This window comes from Crocodylus porosus, unplaced genomic scaffold (genome assembly GCF_001723895.1).
Source record: "Crocodylus porosus isolate Cpor-Errol unplaced genomic scaffold, CroPor_comp1, whole genome shotgun sequence".
NCBI lineage: Eukaryota > Metazoa > Chordata > Crocodylia > Crocodylidae > Crocodylus > Crocodylus porosus.
In genome coordinates this window covers 201,484,064-201,501,206 of record NW_017728886.1, presented here as the reverse complement: position 1 = coordinate 201,501,206, position 17,143 = coordinate 201,484,064, and the positions used below count along the sequence as shown (strand labels likewise).

General features: G+C 44.1%; 1 long non-coding RNA gene across 1 annotated transcript; it reads right to left on the bottom strand.

The window, feature by feature from the left end:
• Positions 1-9,858: 9,858 nt before the first annotated feature.
• On the bottom strand, positions 9,859-16,382 carry LOC109324913. The gene is made up of 3 exons (XR_002105040.1): positions 16,321-16,382; positions 12,038-12,041; positions 9,859-9,869 (listed from the first exon to the last, which is right to left on the bottom strand). It is a non-coding gene; the product is annotated as an uncharacterized LOC109324913 (long non-coding RNA).
• Between the last annotated feature and the right edge of the window lie 761 nt (positions 16,383-17,143).

Sequence of the window (17,143 nt, the reverse complement as noted above, 5' to 3'; positions counted from 1 at the left end):
GGCACCTTGAAACAGAGTTCCTTCAGTTGCTAAGCCAACTTTTCACAGCAGTAGCTTCCTCTGCAGGCAGAGAGAGAATATTTTCATCATTTGGTATTACTCACTCAAAGCTAAGAAATTGACTGGGAGTTGAAAAAGCAGGAAAACTACTATTTCTGTTTCAGTCTATGGATAAAAATGACAGTGGGGAAGATGTGATATACTTGTAGAAGTTTTAAGGACAGCATGTGTTTAGTATTTTAGATTCATAGATCGTTAGGGGCTAGAAGGGACCTTGCAGATCATTGGGTCTAGTGCCCTCGCTCTAGGCAGGAAGACAAGTGGAGGTAGGTGACCCCAGCGAGGTGACTGTCTAATCTCCTCTTGAAAAGGGTAGGTGACTGCATCACCTCTGGAGGGAGTTTATTCCACAGTCTGGACACCCTGACTGTGAAGGAGTTTTCCTAGTATTAAGCCTGAAGAGGCCTTCCAGGAGTTTGTATCCACTGGTCCTGGTCTTCCTTGAGGGTGCTCTAGTGAACAGTTGTTCACCAAGCTCCTGATGCACCCCGCTGATATAGTGGTAAGCTGCTATCAAGTCTCTTCAGCCTTCTCTTCTTTAGGCTAAAGAGGCCTAGGTCCCTCAACCTTGCTTTGCAAGTCCCTGATCATATGGGAAGCTCTTTTCTGGACCCTCTCAAGTTTTTCCATGTCCTTATTGAAGTGTGGCACCCAGAACTGGAGGCAGTGCTCCAGCTGTGGTCTCACTAGGGCTGAGTACAGCAGGAGTATCAGTTCCTTAGTTTTATATGAGATGCATTGGTTGATGCATGCCAACATGTTATTTGCCCTGCTGACTGCCGCCTGGTACTGACGGCTCATATTCACACAAAGGTCGCTCACTACCCCTAGGTGCCTTTTGGTTGTGGTGCAAGTCAAGCTGTCACTACTGAGCCTGTAGCTGTCACCACCAAGCCTTTTGTGATGACTTGTCTGTTAGAGTTAATAAAGGTTGACAATTAAAAAAAGTTTAAGGACAGATGTTGTAAAATGCTGTATTGAGTTGTAAATTAACATGTTTTAGTGATCAGATTTGTGCTATTGTTTAAGAAATATTTGAAGAAGTATCAGTGGGAAACTCGGTTTAAATAAATGTTTTAAATCGGGGTTTTCTCTAGATGATTTAAATCATGATTTGAATCATCTTGATTTAAATTAATCCACCCTGTTTATTTATTAGTTTTGCTTCCTGAAATAAAGGTGGGAATCACGGTGAGAATAAAGTGAGGAGTATTACACTGTTGCTAATATTCCATTCAAGTAATAATGTCACAGTTGACAATTCAGTTTGTTTTTGTGCTGATGTTATAATTAGAGTTGGGCACAAAACAATTTTCTTGTCCTGAGAAAGTATACAAAACTTAAATGAATAGGGACAAAAAGTCAAACTCTTGATTATTTTCAAGAATGGAAAAACGGACTGTAAAACATTAGTCAGTCAAAACTTTTCATTTGGTTAATTTCAAAATGTTGCTTCAATTTTGACCATTTTGTAATTATTATTTTTTTTTTTTGAAGCTGTAAAATTCATCACAAAAAACTCTCTCTCTCAAGCAGTGTTAGTTTGGAAGGGTCAACATTTCTCAAATCATTTGCTGAAAAATTCTCGACTCGCTTTAGTGTAGTGTTATCAGTGAGAAAAAAACTGCTCCTTGATTACATTCCTATTTGTGCATTACATTTCTTCTGAGAGAAAAAACAAAAAAACCCTCCTTTCCCAGATTTCTGAGTTCACCTGAGAAAGATGTTACATAGAAAATCGTTGCTACATGCTCTTGTCCTGCCTTCTATTACCATTCAGCAATAATGATGATACTAAATAAGATTTTCCTGCTCATTTGATTTCTATGATCTAGTATTTTACAAGTGTCTGATTATGACTTGAATTGTCTGTATGGTGACTGGGATTCTGAGATAGTCTCCACACACTAGACAGGCCCAAGACAGCTTAGCTTCCATAAACATACAAAGCCAAGTACATTCAGTCCAGCATGGCCAAATCATACTACATTATAGTACCATAATTTCTGGCATCCAACATCCATTTTTTTCTCCCAAAATCAGCTCCCCCAAACTGGGATGCATGTATTAAGCAGGGAAGATGATTTTCTGCTCTGGATAAAAGCACCCTGCTTTGATTCCTGCCCAACAGTGCAGCAGCTCTGTCATTACTACTAGGAAGTTGAAGGAATCAATTAACTAAATGGCTCATTTTTCACTCCAGTGGTGTTAAAATACATCTCTCCTTCTACTGGTCTTGATGTTCCACTAATCAAGATAACATTTCTTAGGACAATGTTGCTGTCTGCCAGCTGCTCCTGATTTCTCTCTTCCTAGTTAACAGTCCTGGAGACTATTTAGTTCCTTTCAAAATAAACTTAGCTATGGAGATCAGTCCTCAGCAGCATCTAGGGATTCAGCTATAGTTAAGCTGGAAGGGGAGGGTTAATCATCTCAGGATTAAACTCCATCCCTGCTCTATGCAGCTGTAATGCTGGAAAAATAATTTTTTCTTCATTGTGCCTTTCAAAAACAAGGTATACATTGTATTCTAGGGGGTGTTGTATTCTAGAAAATATGGTGTATTAATCAAAATATTTTTCATATTCTTATTAATTTGTAGATCAACTTGAATAGGCATGCTAGTAAAATTTAAACAATAAGTTATATCCTTGGAGCTAAACTGATTCTCAGTGGGGCTGACTTGTCATACTTTTCCCCAAGAAAAGGGGAGACATGCGGAGTAGACCAAGCTGGACCATCACTTCTTACCTGGAGCTGCTCCATCCACTGGCAGAAATCACACAATGCCCCTGCATTTCCTATCTAAGAACCAGTTCCTTCTACTTCAGGTTCCCCTGTCTTACTTCACAAGCTAGGGGAGAGGCTGAAGAAAGTAGGAAGAGATCCTTGGGAAAAACACTGCAGAATAAGATGTCTTTCAGCTTTCAGGAAAGGAAACAGAAATTTTCTATTCCTCCATGTATTTTGCTATTTTCATATCAACTTCATTATTTTAAGTATTGATTTATTTTTATTTTTATGCTTCTGCAACTCTTCCTCTTTTTCTCTCAAATATACAGTCTCTCTTTCTTTCATTTTTATACAATACTTTCAATTTCCCCAATAGTAAAATGTGATCTGATCCTATGGGAGTTGCAGGGGAGGAACTGAAGGTTTATTTATTATAACTTAAAGCAAATTCATTTTTCTTCAATAAACACAGCTTTGTATTTAGGATAATTTATGTCTGTCTCCTTAACTGAAAAAATGATAGTCCTGGATTCAATTACAAAGAAGTTACAGGGCAGTCAGAAGACTGCCTTGTATGAGGTTCAAAAAATTTGTCGAATTGTTTGTACCAAGTCCTTTGAGGTCAGGAACTTATTTATATAGGAGATAAATGAGCTAAGCCATAGTAATAAGGTAGCTTGGGATAGAGCATCCTGTTTTCCACGTTGCACTGCCAGAGCAGAGACAACACATAGTTACTAGTGTAACTATATAACCTGTACTGCTGTGGAAAAAGGAAAAGAGAACAAGCACATATTTACCAACTCTGCCTCACTAGTCCTTTTTACCCACAAAACCACTCTGTACATTTGGGTGCAGAGAACTACCATGGAGCACATCTGCATGATGAGAGGGGCCACATGGTGAGATGGTTCCTCCACAAGGTTCAGGCATTTCCTCTATTTTCCCTTTGGGCAGGGAACCAAAGTGGTTTCATGTAACCACTTACACTGTGTGATGCAGAATTTACTCTTTTGGTAAAAAAGAGAGTTTTCTTAGATGCCTTGCCATCAACTTAAAAATGCTCATAAAAACTGATCTTCTACTGCCACACAGATGTTAAAGGACAGACAAAATATACAGAGAGAATAAAGATAGTTCAGGCAGTAAAATCACAATGAGCTTATAGTGAGCCAGATCTTGCTGTCATTAAGCAAAATGTCCACTGAAGACTCCCATGTGTGGTCACAGTTAAAGATATTGTGCATCCAAAGATAGAAGAGATCCCTTTGTGGAAATCTCTGCATCCATAAGTAGGAGGAAACAGAAGGGGCACAATGTTGCCAGGTGTGGTACAACAATCTGTCTTGGGAGAATAGATTAGCTCTTGCGTGTGCATTTGTACATGACACGGAGGTTTAATTCTTCCTAAATTGAAGTCATGGCTTTTTTAAAAATACCACTTCAATTTAGGGCAAATTAAACCCCCATGTCATGTACATCTGTGTCGAAGCCCGATCCTTACCTGCCTCTGCAGTGGTGGGGAGGGGAAAGTGAGCTGCTGGTGGGTAGAGTGGTCCCTGAGCTGTGTGTGGCGGAAAGGAGCTGGTGCTTCCCTCCATGGCAGCAGTGGTCGGCCCCCCAGCTGACACCTGCCCACAGACCCCTGGCTCGGGCCATCCTGGAGAGCACTATCAGCTGCGGGGGGAAACACCAGGCCCCTGTGCAGCTCAGGCAGGTAGACAGGCTCGGGAGGGGGGGTTGGAAAAAAAGATCAGGCTCTCCACTTTTTTTTTCTTCTATGGAGTCTGCCTTCCTGGGCTGCTACTGGTCTGCCTGCACGATTTGTCTGCACAGCTCCTGAGCCGCACAGAGCCTGCTGCTTCCCTCTGTGGCTGTAGGGTAGGAAACTAAAGCTCCTTGAGTTGTTTTACTTTGCAGCACCCCAAAGTCATTTGCTGCGTCCCAAAGTCATTTGCTGCGTCCCAAAGTCATTTAAGGCACATTATGCTGCTGAATGTGCTACAGCAGCTGGAATCAATGCATGATACGCCACCGAGTGTGCAAACAGAAATGCCATTAAAGCGGTGCAAAAGGCATTTAAGATGCTTTAAACCCACTTTAAAGTGTGTCTACAAATACCTTGTGGTTTTAGATTTCTGCAATGAGGCAAGTATGGAATCAAGAAACAAATTAGATGGGAAATCCAGAGAGATTCAATAAAGATTAATTGGGAACAGTAGAAGAAATTAAATGTTCAAGTCTTCTCACTCCAAATGTTGCAGCAACTGTACTTCTAGATGTTTGTCCTGTTTTAGTGGGTGAAGTATAGAAATCAGTATGATGTGATTTAGTGTGTAGAGAGGCTTTATGCTTCCTTGCATAGTCAGGTTGGACCACAGTTTTAAAGGTTGCTAGGCACTGAAGATGCAGGTAGGTGCAAGTCCCTGTGCTCCCTCATAACAATAACTGTATTGCATTTACAAAAAAAAGTCACATAAGAACTTTTGATCTGAACTTGTGGGATTGAAAATAGGTTAAAAGAAAGTACCTGAATCTGTCATTTTCTATGTGCAAAGTGTGCTTATTTTTAAAGAAACTAAATGCATTCATTTTGTCTAGTGTTGGTGGAAGATGCTACCTTCTGCTGAACAGATTCATCAGCAGGAGTAGAGGATTCACAGCACCTTAAGGGAGGTAATCGGCACCATTTAGGCTGCAAAAACACCCGTGATAGGATCACTTAGCAGAAAAAGTACTGCAAAGACAGATACCTACAGATGATTTTTTTTTGTCAGTGTGCACTACAGACAGCTTTATGCATAGCTGGCAGGGGTATTTTTGTAACTTGTGTCCTCCAATGATGTGGCTTTATGGCTCAAGAAAAGAACAACCTGAAGCACAGAACTGACAATCAGAACATCAGTTTCTATACAGACTTCCTTTGTGAACTTGGACAAGTCTCTTAATGTCTCTATACCTCTGTTTCTCTCTAAAATAAAGCTAATATTTGTATCTGCTTAACATCTCTGGCTTTCTATTACCTACCTGTGCTATTTTTTTGCCTGTGTAGGAGAAATAACTTCGAAGGACTATCAAAATAAAATATACTTAACAGGTCAGAAAAATAAAAGTTACACCTCTACCAATTACAACATAGTCCTGATATTAAGACCCTGAATTTCTGTGAGGATACATTAATTAACACAGAGAAAGCACTGCTATTTTTGGGCCTGATCTAAAGCCCACCGAAGCCAAAGAGCAAGATTACACCTTTACTGAATTAGTATAGGGTAGGAGTGAAGCTTGATACAAGATTTAGAAGCAGCAGAGTTTGAAATACATAATTCTCTCTTTGCTTTTCTAGTCTACAGACACCCCTTTGAAAATGTAATCCTTTTTAACATCATGAAATTATTTCCTCTATAAAGTAAGAAAAGTGCTCTCCCAGTCTCCCAAATGAAGGGATAAGATTTCACTAGGAATGAATTGAGCTTGTTTTTTTACTGTTTCTAAATTTTTTCTAGTGGACAAATTGATTAAGGATTAGCCATTTTTGGTTTCTATTTTTAATGTTAAGTCTAATTTGTGAATTTCAGAGGTGGACTATATTTTTCTGACCTTTTAAATATGCTTTATTTTGATACTCGTTCCAAATTATTTCTTTTACACAGGCTAAAAACTAGTCCAAGCATGTAATAGAAAGCTAGGAGAGTTACAGAATTTTTAAAAGGTCAAATGGCATAATGGAGTATGATTCTGTAATTTACAGAATATAAAAGAAAGAGCGATACATTCTTTTTATTAAAAGAAAGGAAGGAGTGTATAAAAAACCTGTTTGTGATCCAACTGCCAACACTCTTACTACAGATGATGAATCATACACCTTTAGTTTGTCTAGCATTATGCTTGAACTATTTTAAATTTTTATGATTCTGCCGATTTATAACTTTTATCCGTGCCCTCTGGTGTGGTTCATTTTGCTCTTCATTTTTTCAGGCCAACAAAGTAGTCTGTCTACAGCAACTTCAAACAAGTTGTGCTGTCAGGGGTTCCTGTGCAAACAGTGATCTGACCAAGATGATTTGAAAAACTGTTCATAGCTTCTGAGTTTTGAATGACTGGAAAATTTTGAGATGCATCTGGAAACGGAGTCTGGCTGATTCTGACCCTCATCTCAGGTTCAGCGTTGAGAATTTGTTAGCATTATTATTAGGATACTGACTTGCGGTCTCCAAAGTTGATTAAGTTATATGATAGTTTTGATGTCTGTAACTTCATAATTATATGACGCCTGTAACTTCCTGTATTAGGTTCCAACCTTGTACCTAAACACACATGAAACCATTACTTCAGTGAGTGAATCACAGAAATCCCACTGAAGACAAATTTATTCGCACAGCTGATTTGCAGAAATGGAGCTTAATAGAGGAAAAGTGAATAGAGCTTAATTTGCAAAAAAATACAGAAGGGGGTGTGGTGGCAGAGAGGTGAAGGCTGCTCACTGTGGATTTGGAAGAATGCATGCAAACCTTATCTGAATTCATGGTAAAGACCATCCATATGTGTGAATGGGTATCTTACCAAATGGGCTGGGGAGTTAGAAGTAGCTGATTGTGATGTGAGCCATGGTACTTCTTTATAAACTCATAGGAAATTAGGGTTGGAAGAGACCTTAGGAGGTGATCTAGTCCAACTTCCAGCTCAAAGCAGGACGATCCCCAGCTAGACCATCCCAGACAAGGCTTTGTCTAGCTGGGTCTTAAAAACCTCCAAGGATGGAGAGTCCGCAACCTCTATGGTTAGCCTGTTCCAGTGTTTTACTATCCTCCTGGTGAAAATTTTTTTCCTAATATCTAAATTAAACTTTCATTGCTACAACTTGAGACTGTTGCTCCTTGTTCTGTCATCTGTCACCACTGAGAACAGTCTAGCTCTATCATCTTTCAAACCCTCTTTCTTGGAGTTGAAGGCTGCTATTAAATCCCCTTTCAGTCTTCTCTTTTCTAGACTATATAAGCCTAGTTCCCTAAGTCGTTCCTCATAAGTCATGTCCCCCAGCCCCTTCACCATTTTGATTGCCCCCTGCTGGACTCTCCAATTTGTCCACATCCTTTCTGTAGTGGGAGCTGCCAAAACTGAACACAGTACTCCAGATGTGGCCTCACCAGTGCCAAATGGCAGGAAAAAATAACTTCTTTTGATCTTCTGGCAACACTCCTGCTAATGCAGCCCCATATGTCATTAGCCTTCTTGTTAACAAGGGTACAATGTTGGCTTATATTCAGCTTATTGTCCACTATAATCCCCAGGTCCTTTTCTGCAGAGTGCTGCTCAGCCAGTCAGTCTGCAGCCTGTACCAGTACAGGTGACCCTTGCCATTCGCAGGGGATATGTTCTTGTATCCCCTGCGAATGGCGAAATCTGCAAATAAGGCACTGTGTTCTTAGCTGGGGGTGGCGGCATGGTTCTGGTGATCTCTGGCAGGAGCATGGTGGTGGGAGCCCGCCAGTGGTGGCAGGAGCCCAGTGGCAGCAAGCGCGTAGCTCCCGAGGATCTTCTGTAAGTGTATTTAAAGTGTGGGTTCAGCATTCGCAAACATTTGAAACTGCAAATGCCAAACCCACAAATGGCGATGGTTTCCTGTACATGGGATTGTTCTGTCCTAAGTGCAGGACTTCGCACTTCTCCTTATTGAACCTCATGACATTTCTTTTGGCCCAATCTTCCAATTTATTAAGGTCACTCTGAATCCTAGCTCTACCCTCCAGCATATCTACTAGTCCTCTCCCCACCAGCTTGGTGTCATCTGGAAACATGCTAAGGGTTCACTCTGTGCCATCCTCCAGGTTGTTGAACAAACCCAGCCAAGGACTGACCCCTAGGGCACTCCACTTGATACTAGCTGCCCACTAGACATTGAACCATTGATTACTACCCTCTGAGCCCAATGATCCAGTCAGTTTTCTATCCACTTTACAGTCCATTCATCCAGCCTGTACTTCCTTAGCTTGCCTGTGGGAATGTTGTAGGAGACCGTATCAAAAGCCTTGCTAAAATCAAGGTATACCACATCCACTGGTCTCCCAACATCCACAGAACCAATCGTCTCATCACAGAAGGCAATCAGGTTGGTCAGGCATGATTTGCCCTTGATGAATCCATGCTTACTGTTCCTAATCACCAGGGATCTTGGTTTTCTATGATAAAAAATGCAAATTCTCTGATAAAAAACTGCAAATCCTATGATAAAACCCCCAAAATCCATGACTAAAATTAAAGGCCCCTCGCAGCCTCCCTGGCCCTGCTGGTGTCCCTCATTTCCCGCCACAGCCTCCCCAGCCCTGCTGGTATCCCTCTTTGCCCTCACAACAGCCCCCCAGCCCTGCTCATGCCCCTTGCCCCCCAACCACAGCCCCTGCCCCCTTGCTGTGCCAGAGGGGGCCCCCAGCTGTCAGTGGTATGGACCAGGGATCCAGGTCCACAGCTCCCTGCCCCCAACAGAAGGCAGCTGCAGCAGGAGCATGGAGCCAGCTCCTCTGCTGCTGCTGCCGACTTGGGCAGGGGTGGGCTGGGTCCCAGCAGCCACGCACACTCCCAGGGAGCAAGGGGGACTCTCACCCCCAGATCTGTATGGGGGGGCAGGCTGCAGGCTCAAGCTCCCTCCCTGCTTCCCTCCCATGGGGCCACTGTAGCCCTGCAGGCAAGACCTGGCATGGCTGGGAACAGCGGGGCCACACTGGGATCTGCTTGCCCCTCCACCACATCTCCTGTGTCTGCCGCTGCTCTGAGTGACGGAGCCCTGCACCGCTTCCCTCAGTGCAGCCCCATGTGCAGGAGGTGCATTGCTGGGGCAGCGTGGAGAGAGCAGCCACTTGGGAATCCCCACATGGCTCCTCTGTCCCCAGCTGTGCCAGGTCGTGGGGGGGGGAGTAGGGATCTGCCACCCAGGAGTGAGGAGATGGTCCCTGTACAGATATTAGGAGGAAACTGAGCCTGACCTAGGCCTTGCGACTGACTAAAAGCCGCAGGCTCTGCTCTTCCCCCCTCTGCCTCTAGGCAGGGTTGGGGCTTTCCCTCCCTTTTTGCAAACAGCTCTTGCAGGCTGGAACTTGCCAGCTTGCAATGCTCTTTGCAAAAGGGAGATATCTGTGGGTTTCTCTGCTAAAAGAGAAAATCCATGTTTTCTGAGATAAAACCAGGAAATCCATGGTTTTTCCATTTTTCCATGAGAAATGGAAAATCCAAATCCCTGCTAATCACCTTCTCATCCAAGTGATTAGGACTGGATTCCTTCAGGATCTGCTCCATGATTTTTCCAGGGACTGAGATGAGGCTGACTGGTCTGTAGTTCCCTGGATCCCCTTTTTTTCCTTTTCTTAAATATGGGCACTATATTTGCCCCTTTTCAGTCATCTGGGAACTCTCCCAATCACCATGAGTTTTCAGTGAAGGCCAATGGCTCTGCAATCACATCAGCCAACTTCCTCAGCACCCTTGGGTGCATCCCATCCAGCCCCATGGACTTGTATATATTCAGCTTTTCTAAACAGTCCTTAACCTGTTCTTTCACCACTGTTGGCTGCTCAGGTCCTCCCCAAACTGTGCTGCCAGGTGCAGTAGTCTGGAAGATGAACTTACCTGTGAAGACTGAGGTAAAAAAGACTTTGAGTGCTTCAGCCTTTTCTGCATTCTCTGTCATTAGGTTGCCTCCACCATTCAGTAAGGGGCCCACACTTCTCCTAATTCTCCTATTGCTACTGACATACTTGTAGATACCCTTGTTACCCTTTATATCCCTTGCTAGCTGCAACTACAATTGTTCTTTGGTCTTCCTGACTTCATCCCTGCATGCCTGAGCTGCATGCTTTTTCTGCACAGCAGCCTTGGCCAGGCAGGGCTATGGCTCTGCCTAGCTTTGGTGGTTGCCAGGTGAAGGACCTGGGATTCCTTCCCCTGCCACCCAGCCCCCAGGTTGGGTTGCCATGCATCATGGGCCCAGGGCAAAAATCCCTTCTTCACTCCCTCGCCCCCATCAGGTGGCATACAGGGCTGGGATCAGAGGCTCCTACTGACTCAGGTCAGTGATGGCGGGGAGTGGGGAGGGCGGGGAACGGGCACCAGGCACCCCAGTGCTTGAGCAGAGTAAAAGAGCTCTTCCCAAAGCTAGAGCATAGGTTGGTGACTGCACTTTAAGTTAACCCTTGATGGGATCTGCCACAGACTTTCAATAAAGCGATCTAATAGAAAGCGCTTTACATTAGTACACATCCATCCAGGGTTAGCTTAGAGTGGGATCAGCCATTTTTAAAGTGCTTTATGTGCCATGAATATCTGTTCTGTTACAGCTGCAAAGCACTTTCACTTAAGGGTAGGGTGACCACTTTGTCAAAAGGGAAAGGCAGGACACATACCTGCCTTGCCCCCCTACTCCTGCAGCAGCAGCATACTTGGAGCAGAGCCAAGCCAAGCAGAGCAGGGGGGGATGTGGGCTCCCTGCCCTGTTGCCTTTCCCTTGGGATCCTCATGTGGACCACATGCCTCCTGCCCACCTAGCAGCAGCAGGGGACATAACTCCACAGTGCAGCTTTCACCCCCACTGCTGCCAGGAGGACAGGGGGCACCTTGCTATGGCGGTGCAGCCAGCATGGGGGCTCTGGGGGTAGGGCATGGGAGCTCTGAGCCTGCAGTGGACATCCTGATTCCATCCTGCATGCACAAATCTGGTGGGGGGGCATGTGCCCCCCTATATGTCTTGCCCCTGGATAAGCCACCTGTAGCTCCATGCCATTCCACGCCCTGGCCTCATGCACAGCCCTGGCTGGGCAGAGCTCCCAGCCCCTGCCCCATTCCCTCCCACACCATGGGGGCCTCAATTAGCCCCACTTCCTACACCCATCCCCACACATAGGCTTACCTGCAGGGAGCTGGTCTCCTGGCTGCCTGGCTGCATTTCCAGCCATGTGCAGGGTACAGGCACACACATGCACATGGCCAGCCTGCAAGGAGAAACCTGCTGTTTCCTGTGGATCCCTGAATGATGCTGTGAGTCCAGGGCAAATGCTGTCCCAGAGTCATGCAGCCCAGGACTAGGACTTGAGGTTCCCATTGTGGGACTGTCCCATCCAATTAGAGATGGGTGGTCACCCTAAGTAAGGTTAATGTATGTACCTAGCCTTGATTGTTTAATAGGAGGAAGTACTGTTTACTTCCAGGTGAATAGGGCATAATAACACTCAAATGTAATGCTGTGGAGTGAATTAACACATCTATAGATTTAAACATTGCATCTGGCAATCTTGCCACTATACTTGACTTATATATACAGTTAATGAGGAGCTCTTGTAGTTCTTGCCTAGTGAAGAAGTCTCCAACCTCTCTCAATAGGTGCATAGTATAGTATCTGATACTAAGGGGCCCAATTAAATCTTGTCTTGAAAATTCTTGTCTTCTGTAATTATTTGTATCCTTCTTTCTCATAAGACCTACAATACTTCCTGTTTCTGCATCCATCATCAGTACAGCACATTTTTTGCTTTAATATAATTTAAAGTAAGTTGTCCCTGCCTCACTAGACCCATTTTACAAATGGAGAAACTGAGGCTCAGAGAGGTTAAAGATCAGTTCAAAAAGGGTCTAAAGATTCTAACATGACATTTGAGCATAACTTAGGCATCCAGGTTCAAGATCATGATTTTGACAACCACTACTGCCTAAACGTATATGCACCTAAATTCTGTATGTGCCCCACTTCTTAACTTGAAAGGTTAGCAAATGCTTAGACTTGTGCTTTATACCCACTCAGAACTATCTCTGTCCTGGGAGAGTTAAGAATCTCAGTGCCACGCTCACAGTGTTAAAAACATTCTGACCTGTGTTCTTAATTTTTTAGGGGCCCTGTGGGCCAGATACAATGGCCTGACAGGCCACATCTGGCCCGCAGGCTGCATTTTGCCCACCCTAGCATAGGCAATTTCTAACTATACCTGAGAGGATTCAAACCCAGCTCTCCTATATTGCTAGAGAACACCCTAATAACTAAGCCATAAACAATTCTGCCTGAGTCACCCCTCATATTGAAGCTGCATCAATGCATAAAAGAAGTCTCAGATTCATTGGACCAGAGGACAAGTATAAGAGGAGAGCCTCTAGTTTAGTAAAGAGAACATTTACCTGGGATAAGAAAAATCCTAGATTCTGGTCGCTTGTCCTAGGACTGCTTCTGTACTATACATTAAACAGTCATTTCCACTCTGATAGAGCATTCTTTAAGGCCAGCCTGGGTCTTTTTGCTGAGTAGTAGCAAATCCTAGTTTTCTCCATTCTTGTATTTTTTTTTAATTACTGCAAGAGTGATTTCCTCAGTCTGGCTAAATGAAGACTGCTGTCTATAACTCTAAGCATGATAAATAGTGCAACATGGAAATGCTTATATAGAAAAGAACTCTGAAAGGATGTGGGTTGTCTTGCTGCCTTTTAAAAAAATGGTTGCAAATACTAGCTTTATTATTCAATTTCCAGGCAGCTTCAACGCCACTGTGAAAATTATTGTATTATAAAAACATGTGTGTTCATGTTGGTATCACTCACTGAAATCACTTACTTAACTAAATCTGAAATTAATAGAAGGAGAAATTATATTATTTTGTTCCTGAGAGAAACACATAAACTAAAAGTGCAGTAAATTGCAGAAACCAACAGTCACTATTTTGTATGGCAAGTCTCACAAGTAAGATCACCAACAACCTCTTTTTTCCTTACTAGAATACACATAAGCCAAACTGTGGCAAATGCAACTGTTGATCAAAATTCAATGACAATGGATGAGAGCATTGAGGGCTGACACCACAAAATCAGTTAAACATCTTGTTGCCACCTAGCTTCTCTTATGGGCCTTTACACCAAAATTTAGATCCTCAGAATACTGTCTTGGCTGCCATTAAGCCCTAGGAATATCTAAAGTCCCCAGGCTTCCCACATTTCCACTAGTAAAGTTCCCTAATTGCTTAAGTGTCTGCTTCTGAACACACCCAAAATTGCTCAAGTTGTGACAAGTGCTGAGAACTTAGGAGCTATAGGCATACGCTGTGTCTGAATCCACAAGTTATACATTCTACCACTTGTCTTCCCAATCCAGTAGATGTTCTCCTAGCACACTTACCAAATAAGTCCCTACACAAGGCACAGCAACTAGTGGTCCACATTCTTCTTTCCTTCTTACAGTAAAGCTCAGCGCTTGGTACACTCACCTCAGATGTGGGAAACATGACTTCAAATCTTTCTTTTCCCTGTGGAAATTTAAGCCTGTATCCCAAGTGAAGCCAGTCTATGAAGTATTACTGAGCAAGTCTCTTTCAGTGGAGAAGCTTGAGAGAGTCCAGAGAAGAGCCACACGCATGATCAGAGGTCAGGAAAACAGACCTTACGATGACAGGCTGAGAGCCATGGGGCTCTTTAGCCTGGAAAAGCGCAGGCTCAGGGGTGATCTGATGGCCACCTATAAGTTTATCAGGGGTGACCACCAGGATCTGGGGGAACGTTTGTTCACCAGAGTGCCCCAAGGGATGACGAAGTCGAATGGTTATAAACTACTGCAAGACCGTTTCAGGCTGGACGTAAGGAAGAATTTCTTTACTGTCCGAGCCCCCAAGGTCTGGAACAGCCTGCCATTAGAGGTAGTTCAAGCACCTACACTGAACGCCTTCATGAGCAAATTGTATGCTTATCTTGCTGGGATCCTATGACCCCAGCTCACTTCCTGCCCTTTGGGCGGGGGGCTGGACTCGATGATCGTCCGAGGTCCCTTCCAGCCCTAATGTCCAAATAGTCTAGGAAATCTATGAAGTCACTCCTGCTCAAGCCGTATTCAAAGGGAGCTGTGGCAGCTAACATCATCACGTTTATGAGAAAAGACTTGTAAATCCCAAGGGGTACTTGCCTGTGGCCCACAGTTTAGCTATCTAAGTTCCTGAGAGGGCTAGCTCTTGTGTTCTACCCTTCCCCTCAGCATTTTCTGTTGAATCCTAAACCTGAATACTAGCTTCTGTGAATCCCATCATTAGGTGCCTGATTGTTCCTATGCATTACATGTGGAGCCTAGACACCTAGGTCAGGTACTGACATTACGTTTTTACTGGTATAAGTGATTGGCAACCAGTCTTACCCACAACAGTGGAAGTTCAGCACAAAAAACCAGTCTATACTCATAACAGAACTGAAGTTCAACACACATAGCCTGGTTTAAAAATGGCAGAACCTGGTCTAAGATTGGGCCCTCTTCCTACCTCCCACCAAAGGGCGGATGTGTGTTCTGTTCACTACTAGTCCAAACTATGCCACTCACAGAAAACCATGTAACTTAGATTTATTCCACCTTGGCCTTATTTAATGTCTGTACCTATCCCTAATGTGAACTGTAAATTCTACCTGAAAAGATCAAGATCAAAAGGGAGTGTTGCCAGCAGATCAAAAAAAGTGATTATTTCCTTCTATTCAGCACTAGTGAGGCCACATCTGAAGTACTGTGTTCAGCTTTGGGCCCCCCACTACAGGAAGGATGTGTACAAATTGGAGAGTCCAGCGGAAGGCAACAAAAATGATGAGGGAGCTGGGGGATGTGACTTTTGAGAAGAGGGTGAGGGAACTGGGCTTATTTAGTCTACATAAGAGTAGACTGAGGGATGGGATTTAATAATAGCAACCTTCAACTACCTGCAGGATGGTTTGAAGGAGGATGGAGCCAGACTGTTCTCAGTGGTGGCAGGTGACAGAACAGGAGCAACTGTCTCAAGTTGCACCAATGGAAGTTTAGGTTAGCTATAAGGAAGAACTTTCTCACTAGAAGTGTAGCAAAACACTGGAACAGGTTACCTGGAGAGGTTGTAGATTCTCCTTGGAGGTTTTTAAGACCTGGCTAGACAAAGCCTTGGCTGAAATGATGTAGCTGGGGATAGTCCTGATTTGAGGTCGCATCCAACCATCATTTTATTCTAAGAGCTCTGGACTCTGTGTCCCTGTAGCAGCACTGGCCACGCCATGCTGCACTGCAGCAGCTGGCTGCAGCTGTCAAGAGGCTTGCGGGGAAAGAAGGGAGTCCCCGTTGTGTAGAAGTGGTGTACCCCACATACTCCAGGCAAGCAAATTGTGGAGTGGCCCTCATGGTGGGCTGGGGGCTCTGTTCTCCCCCTCTTCCTCCTTCAGCTGCTGCTGTGAGCTGGTGGGAGGGGACTGGGGAGAGGGACCACTTTGGCAGCCTCCTGTATGGTGTGTGGGAGCCCCCCCTTTCCCGCAGCCAATGTGGGCAGGCTGTGAACCCCTCCCTGCCTCCAGTGAACAGCGAAAATCTGTTTGGTTGGCTCCTGCGCTAACTTACTGCGCTTTGAGTAGAGCATGATAATTTAGAGGGCTTCCACTGGAAGCTTTTGGAACATCTGTACTGAGCCAAAGTTATTTTAAAGGTCAGGACCAGGCCTCTGCTGGGACTTAACGAAAAGCAGGCCAAATTCAGCCTTGGTGTCAGCAGAAAGTTAGTAAGGTGCTGGTTCGCACGTGATTTACAAGATAAACCCAGATGTTTCACACAGGAATCCACAGTGCCAAAAAAATTCTGATCCACTAGGGTCTCTGCAACAAGAAGAATTGCTTTAGTATTTTTCCGTAGTCCAAAAATAAACGAAAGCAAAGAACTGGCATTTTCTGAAGAGGGCCTTGAGTGCAAAAAAGCCCGAGAACTGCTGCTCTGAATGCTCCACTGCTGGGGAGCCCTGTGCCAAGCAGCCAAGCCGGGTACAGAGAGGCAAGGGGAGAAACCCCCCATTTTATTTGTGCTCGCGACTCAACCCGTGGTTCATGTTTCACAAAGTCCTTGGCTGTTGGGCTCTGTGTTTTCAGCCCTTGGTGCCTCACTCCAGCAGCCAATGCTGCCTTTTGTCATTCTTTTTTTTTTTTTAAAGAAATTTTTCATGTTCCAAGCCAAATCAATCAAGCCCATGTTAGAAATATTATTGAAAATGCATTATCAATAGTGTTGTTAGAACAGCACAGCTGTCAGCAATCCCTTGTGGGAGGGGGAGGTTGGAGGAGAAGCTACTAAGGGCTCTTTGTATTAAGGTATCACTCTCTCTTTGTTCTGCAAATTTACTATCTCTTTGTTACAGTAAAGCATATACTCCTTAGCGTTCTCATGCAGATAAGAGTAAATTGCAATTTTTAATGGTCCTGTCCTTGAGGGCAGAGAAGGTTTGAACTTTTTGTAACCTAAAGTACTTTCTGAGCAGGCGCAATTAGCTAATGCATATAAGCCTATCCGCCCCGCATACTTAAGTAGTTAATTATAATGCACATGCGACGGATGACGTGACGTCATTTCATA